We start from the raw sequence: 8,942 nt of genomic DNA, 5'->3' as shown, positions 1-8,942 counted from the left end.
TGAACTTTGTATTCAAGTCTTAAAGTGTAATGTAACTGCTATGTTGTTATTTTTGTGACTTGTGATGTATATTCAATTTGCTTGTGATCCATGAATTAAGTCGCACAGCCCGACGTATTCCGCCGCCTCAGCCGGGGGTGTGACATTTTCTTATAAAAGTAGTTTGTAAGTCTCATTTCAAAAACCGTGTATAGTTGCATGCATGTCATTCGTTATCCTTGGTTTGTGTTAGCAAGAATGTATTCCCAGAAAATCCTATATTTTCTGTCATGTGAAAAGTTGTGGTCTTAAAACCCTAAGACCGAAGTTGTGAAATCAGTTTACAAAATTTACGAAACCTAGTTCGAAATTTTATAAAACTAACAGGGTGTATATCCTGTCCTTGTAAGGTAAGAATATATATCGTTACAGAAAAATGCAGTATTTTCCTTAAAGATGAACAATAGTCTTAAACTCTAAGACCCTGATGGAAGTGAATGTCGTACAGAAAATAGTTTATAGTTTCATTTATTTCAATAAAACTAATGAAGTATAAGCTTCTCATAAACAAAAAATCGTTTTGCTTATCCCTATATGAGTCGTTATAACCATACTAATATCACTGATATGCCTGGCTTGCCGTTTTATAGGCGTCAGTTTCTTCGAAAGATATTTGTCACCCTAGACTGGCCTAGTCTAACTGTAGCGAACAGCGCAGGTGTGGGGTGTCAACCCCGTATAGATCTATACACAAACTCCCGTTCTCCCTCCAGGAGAATCTGATTATAACTAACAGGACTTACCACGTACGCTAGGTAGGTACGACTAAATGCGTCTCACAAGAGCCTCAACAGATTTACGTGAACTATGACTCATTTTCTTGTAAAAACAGGATAGTTGTACTTTTAAATGATTAAAAATGTCTTTGAAAACGTAGTTCGTGGTTTCCAAACTATATTGATTATAGTTTATCTTGTTGGTTTGAAATGATTTATATACCCTTTTATATAAATGTACAGGTGTGTTCCAGCATGAAAATATGAAATCAAAACATATTACTTGGGTATTAAACCCACTAGATTTGTAAATGACTATAATGTATCAAAGCTTACTAGTCAAAACTATCTTTCAATAAAGTTTCCCAAAAGCATGTAGTTTATAGATCTTAACTTTTCATATGGTTTTATAACATTGGTCATGTTAGTTTTGCCGATAGATATATACATATCACCATATTTATATCAAAAACTAGAAAATACCATAACTTGTACAAATGCTAGTTTATCCTTAACACAAAGATGAAAACTTATAGTTATTTGTGGAATAAACAAAGTTTGAATTATATTCCCCCCCTCCCCCTCCCCTAAAACTTAGAAAAACTTGAAACTATGGGGGTATGAAGCTCACCTTGGTTTGGTTTGGTGGATGATTTGAAGAGATGTTGAGAAGTTTCCAAGTTCTAACACTTGAAGAGTTTGATAAACTCTTTGAACCTTAGAATATCCTAAGAATATTAACACATAGTTTTATGTGTAAATATGATGAAATAAACAAAATCATTTGTAGAATCACTAGCCAAAACTTGAAATACTTACAAGGATCTAGGGATAATACTTGAAGAATATTGAACTTGAAGATTCTAAGCTTGTTCTTGTGGTGGTATGAAATGTTTGTTAACTGAAGTGAAGGAGTATGAAATAATCAGAGAGTAAAATGGGGGATTTGGGGAGATCTAGTGAGGATGTTCTCGTTTAAATAAGGGAAGTAAGGTTGACGTGAAATTTACTTGGAGAACAGTTGGATAATTCATAAGGATCCGTGATTGCAAGAGAAAATGGTAAAATACTAACACATAGTTTTATAGAATATCCTAAGAATATTAACACATAGTTTTATGTGTAAATATGATGAAATAAACAAAATCATTTGTAGAATCACTAGCCAAAACTTGAAATACTTACAAGGATCTAGGGATAATACTTGAAGAATATTGAACTTGAAGATTCTAAGCTTGTTCTTGTGGTGGTATGAAATGTTTGTTAACTGAAGTGAAGGAGTATGAAATAATCAGAGAGTAAAATGGGGGATTTGGGGAGATCTAGTGAGGATGTTCTCGTTTAAATAAGGGAAGTAAGGTTGACGTGAAATTTACTTGGAGAACAGTTGGATAATTCATAAGGATCCGTGATTGCAAGAGAAAATGGTAAAATACAACTCATAAATCCGTAAACACTTTAAAATATCTAAGTGTTTACGCCCCAAGATGATCCCTAGGAAAGTGTTTACGCCCAAACATCACATCCCTAAGTAGTTTACGCCTCTAAAGTGGTCCACCAAGGTGTTTACGCCCTAAGATACTTCCTAGCATGGTGTTTACGCCCAAGATGCTTCCATTTGATGTGTTTACGCCCAAGGGGGTCCACTAAGGGGTGTTTACGCCCAAAGCATGGAGTCCCTAAGTAGTTTACGCCTCTAAGGTGGTCCACCAAGGAGTTTACGCCCTATGATCCTTCCTAGGATGGTGTTCACGGCCAAACATGGCCCAATGGAAAGGGTTTATGGTCTTAGATGGTATCCTTAAGTGTGTTTATGTTTTGGATGATTTTTATAAATGTGTATATGTTTCTAGTGTTTATAAAGTTCAAAATGATGGCCTTAAAGTTCAAGCATTCAGGGAGGCAACATAACACAAGTTCTTAAATCTATATCATGTGATTTTTAATCAAATCAATTTGTCTAGTTTTTGCCTTGATAAACTTGCTTACTTTCAAGAGATTACCTTGTATGTGGCTTCCAAAGTGTACACTTTCATATACATGCACTTGTGCTCTAATGGTTTTCAAGGTTTTCATTGGCATAGGGTTGCAATTTAGACCTTGCTTGATCCAAATATTTCGGGTTGTCACAATATTACTCATAATTCCTCCAATTTTTGCAGAAAAATCGTCCACAGTCTCTGATTCACTCATGTTCATCATCTCAAATTCGGCTTTGAGAGTTTGAACTTTGGCTGTTTTGACTCAATCTGCTCCCAAGTACATCGTCTTGAGTGTTTCCCAAGCTTCCTTTGTCGTTTGCTTCTCCGCAATCGTCAATAGAACCTCATCCGGAATTGCTTGGTAGACGGCATCCATTGCCATCTTGTCTCTCTTCACGCCCACCAGATTTTGTGGGTTCTTCGGCTCGATAGCTTTCCACACCTCTTGGGCTTGCATATAAATCTTCATCTTAATAGACCATGTTGCGTAATTCGTCTTAGACAACATTGGGTATTGGAGAGTAACCGATCATTCTTTGTTCGACATCGCACCAGATTCGCTCTGATACCAAATGTTGGTTTAAACTTCTTAAACAATGATGGGTTACCCTCTTTAATATGCTGTTATGAATCAGGAACAAAGCAGGAAGAAAGCAAAAAAAAAAAAAAAAAAAAAAAAAAAAAAGGAAAAGTGACAGGAAGATAAAACGTGCAGGAAAAATAAGAAGAAGCAAGGAGAAGAACTTTACTGCTTATTCTCAAGTTCATAAAAAAAAGCAAAAATACACCAATTTATAGGAAACCAAAAACATGACCTGCTACTTACTTTCCTAGACTTGTTGACCAAGTAAAACATCCTAATTTGACTCTATTACTACTTTTAATATTCTGAATTACACCTACAATGCTTTGTCTGGATCAAAATTCAACTTTTCAGGCAAAACAACAGAGCGACTAAGCAACGAAGAGGCTACAAGATGAAATTCATTTCATCAAGATTTCCAATAGGGTTCAAATGTAAGACAATTCTGTTAAACTACATATGTTGATGTTTTTCCATTTAATCATTTCCAAGATTCCTGTTGCATCGGGGGTGGGGTGAAACTCTTAGATTTGTAATAATTACTTATTATGTGAGTCCCGTGAGCAAACAAATTCTTCTTGGTAGTAATTAGGATGCATGAATTTGGGCTGGGAAAAAAGTAACTACCTATCTATACTGCTACAAAATTAACACCAACATAATTATATCAATAACAATTATTTTATTTTTCTTAAACAATTATTGATTATACATAAAAACCAACCAAAATCGTATCAATTTCAAAATTCAAATACAAAGTAAGACAATCACTAAAGAACATGGAGAGCACCTTGTATAATCTCTCCCGCCATGTTCTCGACATAAAAGGAAGGTAAGGGAAGGAAAAGACACGATTTTGTTTTTTTTTTTGCCTTTGTTCTCGAGTTGGATGGAAAGGAAAGCAAACAGAAGAAAAGTCAAGTTTACCCTCCTAATCATTCCAAAATTGGGCTGATGGTTTTGATGGGGAGAAATGTGAAATATAGCACCCCTAATTGCATAATTATTTCATTTTCTTCCCTAAAAAATCTCATGAGCGCATTTTTTTGGGTCTCCTTAGCAATCCTTTCCGTTCCATGCTTAAAAAACTCGTGAATAAGGTGTCCATCTCTGCATTTTTCTGTGGAACGCGTTGAAATATCTTTGGTTCTCCCTTTACAAATTACACCTTTTGTTCTTTTTTTCAAGGGGGAAATGAGCAGAGTCCCTGGTGTGGGTCCACCCATGTAAGTGGTGCATTGAAGTGCAAACTTGAGAAACGGTGTATAATGGAATTCTTTCATAGCGTTCATAGCGTTGCATGATTTTCAGATTCTTCAATAAAGAAAGGTTCCTCGGAAGATGACTTATAATTGTACCTCGTATATCTAACTCTTCTAAACATTCCAAGTGTCCTAGTTTCTCGGGCAATTCCTCAAGTTGATCACATTTAAGAAGGTACAACTTCCTGAGACTTTTCAACTTACAAATGCTACTAGGAACATCTCTTATCCTGCAATGTGATAGACTTAGTTTCTGCAAAGATTGTAATAGGCCAAGATCCTCGGGTAACTTCATAAGAGCTTTACAATCTTCAAGAAGTAGAGTTTTCAAATGTTTCAACTTACAAATGCTATCAGGGAGATGCTTGACACGTGTACCCTTTAATATTAGTATTTCTAAAGCTTCTAAATAGCCAAGATCCTCCGATAATTCTTCTATCACAGTATTTTGAATGTCAAGGCGTTTTAGGCATCGTAAACTATACATACTTTGTGGCAGACTCTTTAGTTTATTGCAAAAGCGGAGATCTAGAGAAACAAGTTTCTGAAGATTCCCAATTGATGAGGGTAGTTCTTCGATATAGTTCCCTGAAAAATAAAGCTCAAGCAAATTCCAGTTGGAGTGCTCCGGGAGTATATCTGGGAATTCCTTCAAATATAAATTACGTAGATCAAGAACCTGAAGTGATTCCAGCTGTTTGATGAATGAAAGAGATTTGATCCCCGAACAATTACATAAGCCTAAGTAGACAAGTTTTTTTAGACATCCAATAGGTGCACGAAGTTCTACCAAACGACAACAGCTTCCAAGGTTTAAACTCTCTAGATTTGGAAGTAAGCCACAATCAAGAGTCATCAATTTTAAAAATCTAAAGTCAAGGAATCTGAGGTTCTTAAGAACCTGTCATAAGCGAGAAAGAAAAACATGGTTAATATTGCCGTTATAACTAACCAATAGACGTATAGCAGTAAAAGAATCATGCAAAAAGAACTCTGTTTGATATAAACCATTTTGATCAGTAACCTGAAGTGATTCCAACTGTTTGATAAATGAAACAGAATCGAGTTTCCTGCAATGATTTAAGTCTAAGTGGACAAGCCTTCTTAGAGATCCATTCTACCTTTCTTTCTCCCTCTCCCCATAGTTGTTTAATTCTGCTTTTAGGCATTTCAAGTGCAACTAAATTACTTGCTTGAAATGTTTTAGGTAAATAGCAATGAGGGTAGTTTTGCCAACGTAGAAATCGTAATGCGTTTGAGAAACTTTGATCAACTTCAGACAAATTATCAAATGGACAAACCACGTCAAGAAGTCTAAGTTTCTTCATGTTTCCAAAACAGAGATTATCCTTGACAGGCCATGATAATATTCCAAGTGTTATAGCTCTTGTTGCTTCATTAACCTGTAATCCAAGAACAGTGTTCATGAAACTTCCACCATAAGTAATGAAATGGTGTTAGTTTTGTCAACTTTGTAAGAAATTAAACTTCATCCTTACCAAGTCATCACCCAATACTTCTTCAATTTCCTCTTGAATCCACAATCGGCTATGTTGAATAGGTTCATCAGGATTCGAACGACGAACAATATTCTGTCCCATTTCTTCTATATGGTCATGCATGCCTAACTTCTGATCAAGAGAAACAGTAATGAGAGACTTTTGCTCAAGAACTCTTAAGCCAATCCTAGCATGAAACCCACAACTTTCAAGTGCTCTAATTGCATTTTCTTTTAGCCAACCTTTCATTAAGCACGAAACATCTAGGAATATTTCCTTGTAATCATTCTCCAAGCTTGTATAGCTTAATTCCAATTTTAAATAGTTTCCTTCAATGGAATCGTTTTTAGTCTTTCTAGTGCGTCTTTCCATTCAAGCTCATCTTTACCACAAAGAAATGAACCCAAAACTCTGATCGTTAAGGGAAGACCAGCAGCATAATGTACAACTTCGAGTGTGAGATCTTTATATGCTGGAATTGGAAAATCTCTACCAAATGCATACTTACTGAAAAGGCACACTGCTTCCAAATCTGATAACAAATTGACTTTATGAATCCATTTCATTCGGTGTTCGAGCACTTGCTCATCTCTTGTTGTAATAATAACTCTACTTCCCTGTTTAAACCAGTTAAGCCCACCAGCAAATGCTTCCAGCTGCTCTAAGTGATCCACGTCATCTAGAACAAGAAGAACCTTTTTACCACACAACATCCTTTTCATTATCTTTTTCCCATCATGAATGCTCCCAACATCGAAACTCTTATCATTTAACACACTGGAAAGTACTCTTTCTTGCAACGATTGCAAACCAGAGAACGATGCATTTGTAACTTCTCTGATGTTCTCAACAAAGCATTTCCCTTCGAATTGGAAACTTATTTTGTCAAAAACTGCTCTTGCCAAAGCCGTCTTTCCACCACCTCCAATCCCGCATATACCTATCATACGAACATCTTCAACACCCATTTCCAAAGATGAGACAATATCCTTTATCCGGCTCTCCATGCCTACTAAGTTGTCATCAATTTTCAAATTAATGTGACGTAATTCGAGTGAAATATCTTCAACTATTTTATTGATGAGTTTAGCTTCATGCCTGTAGAACAATGGTGGAGAGTTAATGACCTTTCCCACAGAGAAACAATTAGTTAAGACTATATGTAACAAACAAACATATGCCTGTTTCATTGTTCATCTCTGACCAGAGTGAAATTGGAGATGGGATTTTACAATACAACACAAGATGCCATGGATGACCTTTTTTGTACATAATACTAGAAATAAACCAAACAAAACATTGATGAAAGAATTACCCATCAGCAGTGTTCCTCAAATCCCACCCAGCTAGACATGCTGCGTCTTTCAGTGCCTCTCTCCACTTCCTGACCTCCTCTTTATTGTTATGTCTGGCAAAAGCTTCTCCAACAGGCCCAAGTTGTTTGCGGACTTCAGAGGGATCCACATCATAGAATACAGGGTAAGCAATCTGCTCAGTCACCCTTTGGCATTCCATGATCTTCGCAAGCTCATCCAAGCACCAAGATGAAGATGCATAGTTCTTAGAGAATACAATGATGTAGAATCTTGACTTTTCGATGGACTTCAAGAGCTCGTCGTTGATCCTTTTTCCTTTCTCAATTTTCTCATCATCCTTGAAAGTGCGAATACTTTGCCTTTCAAGAGCAACATAAAGATGATCAACGAAACTCTTACGGGTGTCTTCACCTCTAAAGCTCATGAATACATCATAGATATAGCTCTTCTGAATGGATGATGATGAAGAAGACGCCATTGAAGGTATGCTTGCAGATCCTATTGAATCAAATCTTTGTTAAAAGGATATTTTTATGAAAGACTGAACAGAAACTAGTGAAAAGAAACTAGGGATCATCTATATAGTCCTCGAGATGTGGATTCAGATATAAACTCAATGTAATATGTTTGGCTTGGAAAAGCTATTAGATTCCTCTTCCTCCTCACTCTAAACCATATTTTATTCATATGGAAAAATAGCTAAATAAACCGAATGCTTTTACATTTTATATTAAGATGCTCAAAATAGGCTGTATGCTTTTACATTTAATAATGTAGTCACGCACAAATATCTATTAATCATTTCTTGGTATGTGTACAATAATTATTATGAAGACACAAATTTAACCTTCCTCATCACAAAATAATGATACCTGTTCTCTCGATTCTTATTGCTGTTGGGTTATCTTGACATGGGTGAGTAATTTGGGTTATGGGTATGGTTAAAAGGTTAGTTTTTGGTATTGCTTTATTTACTATTAGGTGTAAAACCCGTGTATTATACGGGTTGATTAAAAAATATATATATTAAAATATAAATAATAAGTATTTTTTAAAATAAAATTTTGAAATAAAAAATGAAGAAACATATTAATTGTAATTTAGTATAATATTTATTACATTTGATACTTTACATATATAAGTATAAATATTATGTGACTTTTTAATTTTAAGAATTAGAAAAAACCATAAATTGACATGTGGATATTATTTATTGAAAAAATATGACAAAATGACAAGTGTCATAACTCATTAGAGATTGACATGTGACAAAATTATCTTCATTTATTATCGTAGATTGAATAAAGAAATTGGATAGAAGGGTTTGAGTGAGTAGTCATAAGAATAGGCACGTTAGAAAGATAAATGTTGGAATAGTTCAACCCTTTTACCTGTTTTTTAGCTTAGAGTAGTATTTTATTCTTTTCTTGTTTCTTCCCACGTGATGATGTATGGAAGGCTATATATAACCTTTATGTGATATGAATAAAATAAGAGTAGCAGTTTTTGAATACAAACAAAAGTGTCTCATCTGTTTTATTTTTT

At 35.1% G+C, this 8,942-nt stretch overlaps 1 pseudogene across 1 annotated transcript; it reads right to left on the bottom strand.

The window, feature by feature from the left end:
* Window positions 1–4,059: 4,059 nt before the first annotated feature.
* Window positions 4,060–8,062, bottom strand: LOC145159067 (TMV resistance protein N-like; annotated as a pseudogene). The gene is made up of 4 exons (XR_013737482.1): window positions 7,397–8,062; window positions 6,082–7,179; window positions 5,704–5,985; window positions 4,060–5,483 (listed from the first exon to the last, which is right to left on the bottom strand). The product of XR_013737482.1 is annotated as a TMV resistance protein N-like (transcript).
* Window positions 8,063–8,942: the final 880 nt, after the last annotated feature.

The sequence above is a fragment of the Lactuca virosa genome, chromosome 2, assembly GCF_052849685.1.
Source record: "Lactuca virosa cultivar CGN04683 chromosome 2, Lactuca_virosa_CGN04683_v6, whole genome shotgun sequence".
Taxonomy (NCBI): domain Eukaryota; kingdom Viridiplantae; phylum Streptophyta; class Magnoliopsida; order Asterales; family Asteraceae; genus Lactuca; species Lactuca virosa.
Note: the sequence above shows the minus strand (reverse complement) of the source record. Positions and strands in the feature narration are given on the sequence as shown.